The sequence below is a fragment of the Rattus norvegicus genome, chromosome 5 (assembly GCF_021556685.1).
Source record: "Rattus norvegicus strain SHRSP/BbbUtx chromosome 5, alternate assembly SHRSP_T2T, whole genome shotgun sequence".
In the NCBI taxonomy this organism is placed as follows: Eukaryota; Metazoa; Chordata; class Mammalia; order Rodentia; family Muridae; genus Rattus; species Rattus norvegicus.
In genome coordinates, this window is record NC_141538.1 from 169,576,659 (window position 1) to 169,591,317 (window position 14,659).

Here is a 14,659-nt window from a genome sequence, read left to right on the forward strand (position 1 = left end):
TACAACCACATCCACATGACCTAAAACTGGGTTCCATTTTTCCACCCAACTTTTTGCCAAAGACCTTTTTAAATAACTCTGCAATAAATAAATTAGATGCATAAATAAAACATTTATGGCTAATGCATCATAAGTATATTTGTTTTAAAAACGATTTTCGGTGCACATATAATTCTCCATCTTATTAAAGAAGAAAGTAAGTTTGCATGTGGAGACAAACACACTTGGCTATTTTTAGGTGAAGAATTAAATCTTGGCTGAATGTTTAAGACGGCAGGACACGGCATCTTTGATGTATTTCGGAGTCTGTATTTTGACTTAGAACCCTAAATGCTGCTTTAAATGCATAGTAAAAGGTGCAAAAGTCTGGTAATGTAACCAGAAATTGTCAGAAATTCTACCCTAATTATAAGTCAAAATTCATTGTTTTTTTTTTAAAGGAAAAGTCAGGGGGCTGGAAAAGGCGGCTAAATCATTAAAAACAACTATTGCTCTTGGGGAGGATCCAAGATGGGTTCCCCGCACCCATGTCAGATGGCTCGCAATCGGTTTCAGGAGATTCTGCCCTCTGAGGGCACTGTATTCACACACACACCCCCCACCCCCAACACACACACACACACACACACACACACACACACACACACACACTGCCCCACACCAAATCAGCAATCCACACAGCAGTTTTCAGTCAAGCGTTGCAACCCAAATCTGATCAAAAAGTTGCGTGCTTGGTTTAGAGTTAAGTTTGGTCATTGTGTGTTCAGACAACTTTTAATGTTGGCCAAGTTTTCAAGACTAACACATGTAGTCTGGCATTTAGCACCCCCATTTTGGGTCACAACCCACAGAAGCTTCTCGGGGGCATATATATGGCTATCCCTAAGTGTGAAAGTGTGGGACGTGGAGGTTGACTGCTGACCATGGGGTGGAGGAGCAGACAGCTGGGCAGCTTCAAGACATGACAGCTATTCTAGTCAGCTTATTTTGAGGAATACTGAAAAAACAAGGCCTTTTCCAGGGTGCTCCCAGGCTGTCCTGGTGTTTCAGTGAGATGGAGTGTTGAGGTAAGGCCAGGACATCTCCCTACCACTCTCTTCAGGATTCCACAGAGGGGAAGGACTTTATGCAGGCCGAGTGCATCCAACCAGTGAGTCTACACTGACAGCTTTATTCTTTGTGCCTTCTGGTGCAATTCTGAGTTTATCTCTGGCCCCTGTGGGGGCAGTTGCCTCCTGCAGACCTGGCCATGATGTAAGAAAGGCTGAGGAGGAAGGACGCTCAACAACTAAGAACACTGGGTGTTTTTTTTCCACAGGATCAGAGTTTGGTTCCCAGCACACACACGGCAACTTGCAACTGACTGTAACTCCAGTCCCTGGGGGATCTGATACCCTCTTCTGGCCTCTGCAGGTACCGGGCACACGTGTGGTGCACAGACATACATACATGCAAGCCAAACACGCATGCACATGAAAATAAACAGCTAAAAACATTCTAAAAAAGGATGTGGGAGATGGTCTGAGGTGTGGCCTTTGGTAGATTCAGGTGGCCCTGACTCTATGTAGGCAGATATCCCAGCAAGCCAAGGTGTTATAGAGCATGGAGGGGAACAGCCACAACAGCAGCAGCAGCCTGGAGGCAAATCACTGTGCTTTCAATGAGCTGCATGAGCTCTCGTTGGGGGGCCCCACCCTTTTCCTTGGAGTCCTGTGGAAAGCTGGCTCCTGCTTTTCTTGGAGAAGTAGCAGGAACCAGCCTGCACGTGTCACCCTGGGGTGTGTAATCTGACGAAGCTCTGACTGGGGTTCTCCTAAACATGGAGTCAGCCCAGCTCCTTCTGAGCATGCTCTGTGCAACTGGAACTAGAAGACTTCCCGGAGGTGGCAGCTTCTCACCCAGAAAAGCCACAGCCGCCTCTGTGCAGCCACACACATCTGGATGGCTATGGTTCTTACTAGCTCAGTCTTCAGGATCCTCCAGTGGGGGAGCGTCTGCTTCAAGCCTGTTTGTAGGGAAGCCCCACTCCCCATTTCTCCGGCCCTGCTCAAGAATCTGTTGCCTTAAAGGGCAAGACTCTACGTGACAGTTTCTCTGTGTGGCCAAAGGCCCATGAGACTTCTGCCTGGGTGTGCACTCGAGCACCCTGAGCATGCTCCGCATCTACACCCATTGGCTATTCCCATCTGGTGGCAGCCACCGTATGAGGCAACAAGCTAATGGTGACATCGGCTGGATCAGCATGCTCAGGACCAGTGGGAGAAGGCATGGTGTGGTAGACAACGTTCTCCAGAGGAACAGAACTTATATATGTATATATAATATGAATCTATATAATGTACATATTCATGAATATATAATAAATATATGTATGTAATAATGAATGTATATAGAACTATATATATTCACAAATATATATACATTATATATACATATATAGTGGATATATGTATATATAACAATGAATGTATACATAAAGGGGATGTATTAGGGTGCCTTACAGGCCACGGTCCAGCTAATACAACAATGGCTGTCTACCAATGGAAGGTCCAAGAACCTAGCAGATTGTTCAATCTGTCTCAGCTGGTCTTCAGTTTACTCCAAAACCCTGAAGAATCAGGCTCTCATGCCAGTGAAGGAAGCGAAAGCAAGCAGGCAAAGAGAGAGCTTCCTTCTTCCCCCCACCCCCTCAGGCAGGCTGCCAGATGAAAGCTGTACCCCCCCACCTCCGGTGATGTGGATTAAAGGTGAATCTTTCCACTTAAAACACCTGAATTAGAAATGAATCTTCCCGCTTGAAATGACAGAATTGAGGAAATAGTTCCTCGCAGGTGTGCCCGGACAGTTGGGTTTCAGTGAATCCAGAGAGAGCCCTACTGTCAACTAAGAACAGCCACCACACACTAGGGTGCTCAGAAGTGACTTCCTGCCTCGATGACCCCCTCTACTCCCAGGCTGTGATGGCCCAGGACGCTGCCCTCATTCAATCCGCCAGGATGAGCAGGGTAGAGTGCAGCTGAGATCTGGGATGTAAGAAGGAGCCACTTGGTCATCCATGAGCTCTGCTAGGTACTGCTCAGCCCCAACAGGATCGGTGCAGAGATTCTGGGGATGGTATCCCTATCTAGAACTCTCCATGTTTTCAAAACTCTTAAGAAGAGGCCAGCATATAATTGGCTCAATAGTTCACGAGTTCTGGGCTTGGGGGCAGCATGGCTCAGTTGGTCGAGGGTCTGAGTTTGGTTCCCAGAACTCAAACACAAATAAGACAGGTGTGGCATCATGCACTGGAAATCCCAGCATCGGGGAGGCAAAGACTTGGGCTTACTGGCCAGCTGGGACAACTAAGGAGGTGAGTCTCAGGCCAGTGGGAAGCCCTGTCCCAGACAGGCTCAGACAGTGCTCAAGAATGCTCAAAAATGACACCAGAGGCTGTCCTCTGGTCTCGATACATGCCATGGGTACACCTGAGTGTACACACACACACACACACACACACACACACACACACACACAGGCATACACACACATAGACACACACACACACAGACACACACACATAGACAGACAGACACACACACATACACACAGACAGACAGACACACAGACACCCACACACAGACAGGCATACACACACATAGACAGACACAGACACACACAGACACACACACATAGACAGACAGACAGACATACACATACACACACAGACAGACACACACAGACAGACACACACATACACAGACAGACATACACACACACACATACACACACAGACACAGACAGACAGACAGACAGACAGACACACACATACACACACAGACACAGACAGACAGACAGACACACACACACACACACACATACACACACACACACACACACACACAGTGTTTCGCTTGCTTTCTTCCCCCTTGTGTACATAAGTGGTACTAAGAAATCACGCTGCCTAGCACCAGACTGTGGAGGGAGGCTTTTGTCAGAAGCAGGGGGCTGGCTCTCAAATCCTGTTTTTCTGTAACGTTGACCCTGGGCAGAGCTTTTATATTAAATTAAATTACCCCTGAAGTGAAGTTTTTATCCAACACTCAGCTTTTGCAGTAAAATTACAATTATTATACAGAACCCAGAAATGAGAACCCTGGCACACCATGTAATCTGAAAGAATTCTACTGTAAGAGCGACCCGCTCTCTCCCATTGCACACAGCTCCGCCAGGCAGCCCTCCCTCCACTCTCCTAGTTTGTGTATAATACCCAGAATGCAATACAATAAAACCCCTGATCTGCGTTATTAAATAGGTCATAAAAGTGTCAGCAAGAATAACTTATTTTTTCAACTGTCATTAAAAATGATATATAATTAAGATATGCTATAAAAGATGATTAAAATAGCCATCTCTATAAATTCCAGAGGGATCGTGGGTTTTTTTTGCTATTGTGTGCAAAATGTTAATGGCCGGGGTTACATGTCAGGGAGGGGGAATGACAGGCCAGGAATACTCTACGGGCCTTGGCATAAAACTTGTTTGTCACTTAGAGGATGACAGAGAGCCGTCGGAACCGCCGGGTGCCTGTGAGTCTGGAAATTGGCTAGCATTGAGAGACCAGGACTCATATGCCTGGCAGGGTCACACACATCCCACTGCTGGGAGGGATGCTTTAAATATTAGAAAGGTGGGGGTTTTTCCAGCCCATCCAATATTGCTGTTATAAAATACTGGCCAGGGGGTCATTTACAAAGACAAGATTCTCTCCTTTTTAATATTATTCCTCCTCCTCTTTCTCCTCTCCCACCTCACCTCTCTCTCCTCCCCAGTTTCCTCCTCTTCTTCCTCCTTCTCAGCTTCTCTTTGCTCCTCCACATCTCCCAGTTTTCCTCTGTAACACTGGGGAAGGAACCCATGCAGTTTCCATGCCATTGTATGTCCTTCTGCATGCATGGTCCAGCATGGAGTCTCCTTTCCTGGGTCTCTATGCTCTTGGGAAGGAGGGCTTTCCACAGCTTCAAGGCGACGGTACCATACCAGCCTAGTTCACTCAGATGCCCCTCCTGTGTTCCCCCTGTCCCGTGTTTTCCTGTCTCATTCATACCATCTCACTAGTTTTTTTCTCATATAAAATCGTGGGCAGAACTGGGGAGATGGTTCAGTGGATAGAAGGGCACAAGCTTGGTAATCTGGGTTTGGTCCCCAGAACACATACAAACTGGATATGGTGGTATGTGCCTGTGTGTGCCTGTGTGTACCCATGTGCCTGTGTGTGCCTGTGTGTACCCATGTGCCTGTGTGTGCCCATGTGCCTGTGTGTACCCATGTGCCTGTGTGTGCCCATGTGCCTGTGTGTGCCCATGTGCCTGTGTGTACCCATGTGCCTGTGTGTACCCATGTGCCTGTGTGTGCCCATGTGCCTGTGTGTGCCCATATGCCTGTGTGTACCCATGTGCCTGTGTGTGCCTGTGTGTACCCATGTGCCTGTGTGTACCCATGTGCCTGTGTGTGCCCATGTGCCTGTGTGTACCCATGTGCCTGTGTGTGCCCATGTGCCTGTGTGTACCCATGTGCCTGTGTGTGCCCATATGCCTGTGTGTACCCATATGCCTGTGTGTGCCCATGTGCCTGTGTGTGCCCATGTGCCTGTGTGTGCCCATGTGCCTGTGTGTGCCCATGTGCCTGTGTGTGCCCATATGCCTGTGTGTTCCTGTAAGTGCCTGTGTGTGCCCATGTGCCTGTGTGTGCCCATATGCCTGTGTGTACCCATATGCCTGTGTGTGCCCATGTGCCTGTGTGTGCCCATGTGCCTGTGTGTACCCATGTGCCTGTGTGTGCCCATGTATGCCTGCGTGTTCCTGTAAGTGCCTGTGTGTGCCCTATGTGTCTGTGTGTGTCCATGTATGCCTGTGAGTGCCCTATGTGCCTGTGTGTGCCTGCATGTGCCTGTTGTGTTCCTTTGAATCCCATCACACAGTGAGATGGGAGGCAGGGACAGGAGAATAGTCTGGAAGCTTGTGGTTTCCAGCCACATTAAAGTATGTATCCCAGCAAAACCACTAGACAGCAAGGTATAAAGAGACAATTGACTCTCTCCAGTTGTCATTTGACATCTACACACATGCTGTGACAAGCACGTGTTCTCACACCATCCATACACACACACAAGTAATTTTTATGAGAAAATATGGCTATTCGTGGCCTACATACGCTCATCTCTCCAGTGACTGCTCTTTCTTGCTCCTGGGGGATTCCCCTAGCTTCCTAGATTCTTTTAATTAGTTGCTTTATGCATCTGTGGGGGAATAAACTTCTGTTGAGAAATTCAGAGCCTCCAAAGAAAACTGCTGATGTTGAATAAGAAGCCTTCCTTCCCCAGCTAGGAAGGCCATGACAAGTAGCACCCACCCACCCTAATACTACTACTGGGCAGACAAGGGCAGTGCAGGGGTCGTCCTGAGTGTCATCATCTGGATGCTGGCAGGTCTGGGGTCCCTCTTTAGCCAATTCCAGTCTTGTTTCCCAGCAAGAAGTATAGACAGAACTCAGGGAACACCTGGGGGAGGCCTGGGATACGAAGCACCCCAGAATTGTCCACAAGTCCTACCTGCATATTCTCTTGATGCTCAGTCATAGAGAGTGAGGCTGGAAGACCTCACGGATCACTCTCCTGTCAGCATTAAATCATCTGCTGGGCTGTGCAGAAGCAGCCATGTCTTGTAGGCAACCAAGTCTGGAGGCGAGGTGCAGAGAAGAGCTCAGGTTCCTCCCCTTGGGCATTCCCGGGGCTGTCAGGTGAGATCTGTGAGTCTGCTCTCATTCCACTTGCAAAGGCTCATGGGACCTCTGACCTTTCACCTGGACCATTGTATAATTCTGCTCATAATGCCAGCACAGAGGCTTTGGGACTCCTCAGGCAACTAAATTAAGAGTCTGACTCCCATCTCTGTAAAGAGCATGTACCAAATCGTTGCTGCAAGCAGAAGAAATCTTCCCTGCCCAGTTCTGCGTCCCAGTCCTACCTGGGCATCATTTCGGAAAGGGTGGAGGTCCCAAAGGGAAGAAGCCTGGTGCAAGGAGAAACAAAACAGATATGCACAGGGCAGATCCCAAGTGGGGATGTCAGGTGGGCCGAGGGGTTGTCTGCTGGAGGCACATGTGTCATTAAGGCCCTGGAAGGGAGGAACGGTTTTCAAGGAGTTGCTGGCTTCAGACTGCCTTAACACTCCTGCTTCCCACCCTCAAGTCATCAGGGCGGTGGGAGAAGAGCAGCCAGGGCTCATGTCACCTGAATGCCTTTTTCCTGGCATGGGAAGAGTCAGAGGCTAAATACTGAGTGTCTAGTGAGTTTTTGAAATGTTGGAGCATCTATTCTGGGTGGGGCATCTATCCTGGAAGGGATATCTGTCCTGGGCAGGGTTTCTGATGAGACTCACAAGTGGAGAATGGCCTGTGGCTCTGGCCACAGTGAGACCAACACTTTCCCAGATGAACGGGTCTCTCTCTCAGGCACATGGTCCAAGGCATGGTCAAGAGCTTGAGTCTACCTGGAGTTACTGACGCTACAGCTGTGGGTACTGGGGTTAGAAGAGTAGTTCTTGCTCTAGAGTGATGTGTGGACAAAGCTTTGCAGAGTGCAGGTGGCTTAGTAGCTAAATCACTTGTCTCGTGAGCAGGGGTGCATTAGCTCAATCCCCAGAAACTGAAAAAAAATGGTAGGGAGTCTGACTTAGTTAGGGTTTTACTGCTGTGAACAGACACCATGACCAAGACAACTCTTATAAGGACAACGTTTAACTGGGGCTGGCTTACAGGTTCAGAGGTTCAGTCCATTATCATCAAGGTGGGAGAATAGCAGCATCCAGGCAGACGTGGTGCAGGAGGAGCTAAGAGTTCTACATCTTCATCTGAAGGCTGCTAGGAGAAGACTGGCTTCCAGGCAGCTAGGATGAGGGTCTTAAAACCCATATCCACAGTGACACACCTCCTCCAACAGGGCCACACCTCCAAATAGCGCCATTCCTTGGGCCAAACTTATTTAATCCACCACAGAGGAAGTGCATGTTAGTGAGCCCAGCTCAGGAAAGTTGCAGACATCAGAATCCCTTACGAGATTCTGCTAAGCTTATCTGGTAAGCTTCAGGCAAGTGAAAGGCCCAGTTTCAAGAAAGGAAACTGGCCTTTACACGCATGCTCACATATACACGTACACAGCTATACAGTCACTCACCTGTACACACATAAATATTGAAACATACACAGGGGATTTGTGGCAGGTGAGGCTGGAGCCACAGCTCAGTTGTAGAACTTGCCTAGCATAATGAGGCCCACAACTAATTATTTAGCTAACTAAGGGTTATTTTCAAGATGATCAAGTGTAAAGGATGTCAGAATTCACAATTCTCTCTGTCCAGTGTACCCTGACTTCACTCCTTTCTCTGGGTGCTATAGTAAAATCTGAAGTCCCCCTTAAAGCCTATTTGCTGATGGTTTGGGCCCCAGTGTCAGGTGGTTGAGAAGTGCTGGGAGGTCTGATCTGGTGTGAGATATGACCTGAGCTTCAGATCACAGGGGCCTGACCTTGAAGGAGATGGTAGGACTCCAGCCCCTCCTCTTACTTTTCTTTTTCTCTCTCCAGCCATGAGGTTAGTGATTTTGCTACATTGTCTACCCGAGTTTGTGTTCGTACTCTGTTCCCTTTGTCCAGACAACTGCCACCATGTGTCAAATTACATTTTCCATCTTGTAAAGTATCTGAGGTGACGGTTACAGTGTTGGGAAGCTGGCCAATACCACATGAGTTAGAGGAAACCACCACAGTTACTTGAGAGTGCCCACCGAAGAATAGACCCCACACCAGGACACTCAACTCCCTGCCTCCTAGCTCCTTCTCAGCTGGGGGACGGACGGGGTCAGGAGAGCTGAGCTTACCTACCACATTCACATGTAAACTGAACTTGTGGACTCTCCTAGGACAAAGGTGGAACACGCTTCCTGGGGCGAGCCCTGGACTATTGCCCATAGACCTGCTATCTCCGAGAGGCAGGGAGCTTTCTCCTGTGAGCTCACAGTGAGGAAGCAGCTCCAGTTGCACTTGCAATGATAACTTCTATGACTCCCATCTCCTCTCCTGTCTCTGGTGCTGCATGAGGAGGAGAGCGAGAAGGGCATGGGACGAGTTGAGGCTTTTCTGGAAGTGGAGACTTTTGTGAGGAAAATGGAGGGTTTCTAGGACTCACAGATGGTGGGCAGGTAGAAAGGAAGTTTCTAGAACTCTGGATGAGGTGTCTAGAACATCTGGCTCCAGTTGGTGAATGGAGGCAGGGACTAGAATACAGCTCAGGATGAATGTTCTGGCCACTTCTCTCATCGTTGTGACAAAATGCCTTGTGGGAACAGGACTGGAGAATCAGGGGTGAGAGGCAACTGAGTCATGTGACAAATCTTGGGAAATTCTACTCCCGAGACCAGCATCAGGGTGCAGATCTGAGTTTGTTATTTAGACCATGAGCTTCTATACAGCATTTGAGCCAATTCCAAGCCCCTAAATTCTTGGCCAATTATATCTTGTCATACCATCCCCATGCTCCAATGAAAGCCCTCCCTGATGAGGTAACTCGGAAAGAGTTGGGCGAGCATCCTCACCTTTGAGGACCTCTGTGAAGACAGGGAAAGCAGCCACTGCCCTGGTCTCTGTTTTTGCTGCCACTGTCATGCCAGGAGCCATTTCACATCTAATGCTGTGTGTGGCAGACTGTGAATCGGGACTCTTCCAGGAGTCATGGGAGCCTGTGGCATCTGGCTCTCTATCCCACTTTTTCCTCCACAATGTTGACTTCCCCCCAACACCTGAAAGAAGCAAACATATTGAAGAATTTACTTTGGCTCACAGTTTGGTGTTCCCATCCATGATGGTGGGGAAGGCATGGAAGCAAGAGCGTGAGGTGTCTGGTCACCCTGCACCTGCAGTCAGGAAGCAAAGAGAGATGAGTGATGGAGGTCCACCCACTCTCTTCTTTTATTCAGTGGGGGTATCTTTGAACCCCATTTAATGTGATACAGAAAGTCCCTCACAGAGGTGGTCTCCTAGTCAATACCAGATCCCATCAAACTGACAAGTGTCGGCCACCTCGATGGTGGCTGGAACCTTTGGCTGGACCATGAAGAGAAGAGCCCAGGAAGGGAGTCTTAGGGCCTGGGGTCTCAGATGGTCCTGAGGGAGCTTCCTGAAGGCAAGGTCTTGGATCCCAAGTCCTGTTACAGAGTTTCAGCCACCTCAGGGTTCCATGCAGAACCTCAAGGAGCCATTTCAGGAGCTGAAGAATTCTGCAAGGTCGGGGAAGTGAGCCAGGGGCTTGGCTGTATGCTGCGGTGAACACATTGGCACTCACACAAGAGCTCCTGGGTGAAGGGCTTTGTGAGCCAGACTCCTCTCAGTAATGGTATTAGATCCCCATCCGTGGTAGGGAAGCCAACGGTGACACTCTGGGGCTAGACTTCACACTAAATGGGGAACTTGTATGTGAGAGAAGGTGGGGTTCAACACATGTGGGAGAGAATGTAGAGTTGTTTAAGGATGGAGACGAGAGAGGAGCAAGGGTTTGCCTATGCTGGCCCGAATGCATAATTTATATTGTCACTCATAAATGCCCAGGACCTAGCCTGGCTTTCATTCTCCCGAGCCCAGCATTGCCCTCCTGCCTAGACTTCAAGGCGGCACTCTGAGAGAAGGGCCACACGTTCGTGAAGGAAAGAACCCACATGAGCAGAGCCTCCTTGAGGAAGCCTTCCCTCCGAGGGCTGAGGGAGCAGCCATTGCCCTGATCCCCAGCCACTCAGCGAGGCAGCCTTTCTGACCTCAGAAGTCAGCCTCTGCAGCCTCCCAAACTCTGGCCTCCGCAGAAAGAGGGGCTCTCGGGTTTTGCCCATGCCTGGTTGAGAGTCAACCTGGAACTTTTCTTCACCCAGACACTTACCAGGCTGGGTTAAAGCTGATGCAAACTGACAGCCCGGGCCTGGGGAGGCTCTGAAGGAGCCAAGGCGTGAGGCGGTCTCTGGAACCCAACTGATAACTTCAGGCAAATAAGGCAGGGAGAGTGTCAAAGGGAATCCTTAAGCCAATAGTTCCTAAATCCAGACTGATGAATTGCCATCAAAAAGCAGAAGCCTGGAAGTGACATCCTGGGAGAGGGTAAAACAGGAAGGCAGGGAAGGCCAGGGAAGGCCAGGGAAGGCTGAACATTGGCACATCTGCCAGAAGCAATGCCAGGGGAGGCAGTGGTCCAGGGGCCTCTGGACCTAGCCTAGAACCCATGGGGCTTGGGTAGTTGGGTCTTCACAGTTTGGGAGTCCAGAAGTCCAAGGCTGGGTGACCCTATCATTTCTGCTTCTGGTGGGGACCTCACGATGGCTCTTGTCACATCCCAGTGGGATTGAGAGGAGAAGCCGGAAGCTACAGAAGGGAGGGGCTGGTCTTGTCCTTTTGAACCAACTTCTTTTGAGGGTCTACAAGAGAATCATCATAATGACCCTGAGAAACAGCCACCTTGGCCTCACCTCTGTCACCTCCGTCACCACCATCACCTTTTCCTTCTGGTGCCTTTAATCAGGCGTCCAGCATTGAACCCTTGGGAACGTCTCCCATGTTAGCCATAGCAGGCTCCTTTGGGTTCCTGCAGGATGCAGAAACCAAGACCTCAGCCAGGAAAAGGGGACTCTGGCTGATTGGCACAGTGGGTGTTCAGAATCATGACTGTGTTCCCCTTGCAAGACTAAGAGTGCAGTTTTCCTAACTAATTTAATTCTTTCCACAACCCTGCTAGGGTTTTTCTAGACCCACCGAGAAGGACAGACTGCCATCTTCTCTGGAGCTTCTGGCAGTGTCCACCTCACCCAGAGTTGGGTCTACATTATTCCCCAGCCCCTCCTAGGTTTCTCTCCTAGGGTTCCTAGTCCTGGGTCCGCCATATGTCTTCAGGCTTGAATAGACATTTTATCTAAACCTTTGTGTTCTGCTAGCTTTGGGTGGTTTCTCAAAAGCTGTCACATATGGGAGTCAGTCACTGTCACCTAAGACCCCCACCCTGAGTGTCTGAGACTCACACAAAGCACTCTGAGGATGATGGCAGACTTCCCATACATAGCACCTGGACCTGTTCCTGGTTCCTCAGGGTAGGGTTGCTGTGTGTTCATGGATGTCCTAGGAAAGCCCAAGGGTAGCCAGAATCCAGCTTGTGCCTGTGTGTTGACAAGAGGACCAGAGGGAGATGGTCTCTTCAGTTCTAAGGGCAGAAACTGCATAGAGAGAGCTGAGGCAGGCCGGGGCGTGGAGAAGGAAGCTGATGGTGGTGGGAAGGGCCAGCTTAGCCTGCGTCTCATCTTTGAGTTGGACTTCTTTAGTCTTAGGGACTCTTGGAGGTGGGCCAGGAGGACATCCTGCTCCACCAAGACTTAGGAGCTCCAGCTGCAACTCCTGCTGAGCAGGGTGCCACGCTGAGGCATCCCTTCCCCCTGAGGGGCCAGGCACATGACACAGTATAGACTAGAGTTTATTGAGGACATGGGGAGGGGAGCTGAGAAGGTAGCAGAGAAAAAGAGAGGGGGGGAGGGGAGGGGAGGGGAAGGGAAGGGAAGGGAAGGGAAGGGAAGAGAAGAGAAGAGAAGAGAAGAGAAGAGAAGAGAAGAGAAGAGAAGAGAAGAGAAGAGAAATAGAAGCCTACAATGAGCACGTGGAGAGAGAGGGGGAGCAGGACGAAAGGACAGAGCAAAAAGGCAAGAGAGAGCAGAGAGGGCAAGCGGCCCATTTTTTGGTGAGTCAGGCACACCCAGCTGTTGCCAGGTAACTGTGGGGCGGAGCTTAGGCAAAATGCGAACAATGCCCCTCATCTCTGGGCCTGACACCTGCTGAGACCAGGAAAATAGAAGTATTGAGGTGTGACTTTCAGGGATGAGCCTTCACAGGACTCACAGCCTGGACATCAGCCCTCTTGGAAGCCAGGAGCATGTAAAGAAGACACCTGCCTCCAGGCAGTCAGCCCCCATCTACAGGATGTGTGAGACTTAGTGCTGAACACAGCCGTGCTAAAGATCCCCCTTTCTGATGCCTCTGAGAACTGAGGGTCAAAGAATTGATCCCAACTGCCCAAGGGGAATGTGGAAGATGATAAAGGTGGCCGTCTTACATCTGAGAGTTTTGTGGTGACTTGTTGCTCCCGGAGGCAGCAGCGGCTGGGGCTGGTGGAGTCCCCCTGGAGGGAGAAAAGAACACTGATGGAGGCAGGACAGGGATGTGAGGTTCAGTTTCCCCTGAACTTCATCCAGATTTCAGGCTGGCACACATAGGGAGTCTACCCAGAGAGGAGGGCTTGAGCTTCCTCCTGGTCCGCTTGGCAGTTGTGTAAGCCCTTTTGTGTAGAATGGAAATAACCTTCCTTTGAAGTGTCCAATTGAGTTATTTGTGGCATTTTAACTGCTAGTTTGCATAGATAGCTCCGCAGTTGATCCCACTGATTGAGGCGCAATCAGCTGCTTACTTAACCAGGCAGGGAAAAGAACACAGCACCAGGGGCTCTGCAGCCCGGCAGTGACCACAGGCGGATCCAGTCAGCTGCACCCGGAGCGGACCCCACAATGCCGTCGTCGGGACCAGGTGAGGACCAGTGGACGGACCTTGGACCTTCTCCGTCTCCATGGAGGCAGGCAGGCTGTTCTCCCCACATCCCTAGAACAAAGAAACGTGGCGGAATGCGGTGCCCAGCTCAGATCATTTCCGTAGTATTCAGAAGACAAAGACGGGAATGCGTTTCCCCTTCCGCGGTTGAAATGGGCCTCAGGTGCACACAGCGCATCCGGCATCCGTATGCTGCAGCTCCCAGTGGCTTGTAGGGATTAAGGTGTGCTGAGAGGCATGTTTGTTTATTTAGTTCAGGGAAGGAACTAAATAAACCTCCACAACTCTTTGTGGAGGTCAGAAGGACATCCTGTAGAGGCTGCTTCTCCCCACTCATCGAGAGGTGCCTGGGGGTTGAACTCAGGTCCTCAGGCCCCAGTGGCAGCAAGCCATTGCATCCACTGAGCTATCTTGCCTACCCGACTGCTCCTCTTTTAAAGTGATCTGTTTTAGATTTTGCTTTGTCACTCTCTGTGGGGTCTTATCTGCCGTCCCCATCTACAGGAGCAGCGCAGTGGAGGGCTACACAAAACCTGTGCTGGCCTTAACTGCCCGCAGGGGGTTGGATGAGAAATGTCCGCCATGAGCTTGTGTATTTCAACACTTGGTCCCCAGTTGGTGCCCTCCCCACCAGAGTCTTCTGTGAGAGGGGAAACTATTATCAGTTTCTCACATTCCATGTCTAGAAAGGTCTTTATACAGGAGCCTTATTTTTTTTTACTTTTATTTTTAAAAGATGACTTATTTAATTTCTACTTCTTGGTATGTGTCTGCATGTGAGTGTATATGTATCTGTGAAATCGAATGCCCTCAAAGGCCAGAGAGAGCGCCAGATCCCCTGGAGATGGAGTTAGAGGCTGTTGTGAGATTCCCATCATGGGTGCTGAAAACCAAACTCAGGTTTTCTGCAAAAGCAGTGTGTGCCCTTAACTGTTGGGCCAACTCTCCAGTCCCCCTCATCCTCAGGGAGTCCATTTTAGGGACACTGCACATCCAAGCCATGGCAGT

General features: G+C 49.8%; 1 long non-coding RNA gene across 1 annotated transcript; it reads right to left on the reverse strand.

The window, feature by feature from the left end:
• Positions 1-9,843: 9,843 nt before the first annotated feature.
• Positions 9,844-12,755, reverse strand: LOC134479053 (uncharacterized). Its single transcript, XR_015621473.1, has 3 exons — positions 12,085-12,755; positions 10,959-11,487; positions 9,844-9,945 (listed from the first exon to the last, which is right to left on the reverse strand). It is a non-coding gene; the product is annotated as an uncharacterized LOC134479053 (long non-coding RNA).
• Positions 12,756-14,659: the final 1,904 nt, after the last annotated feature.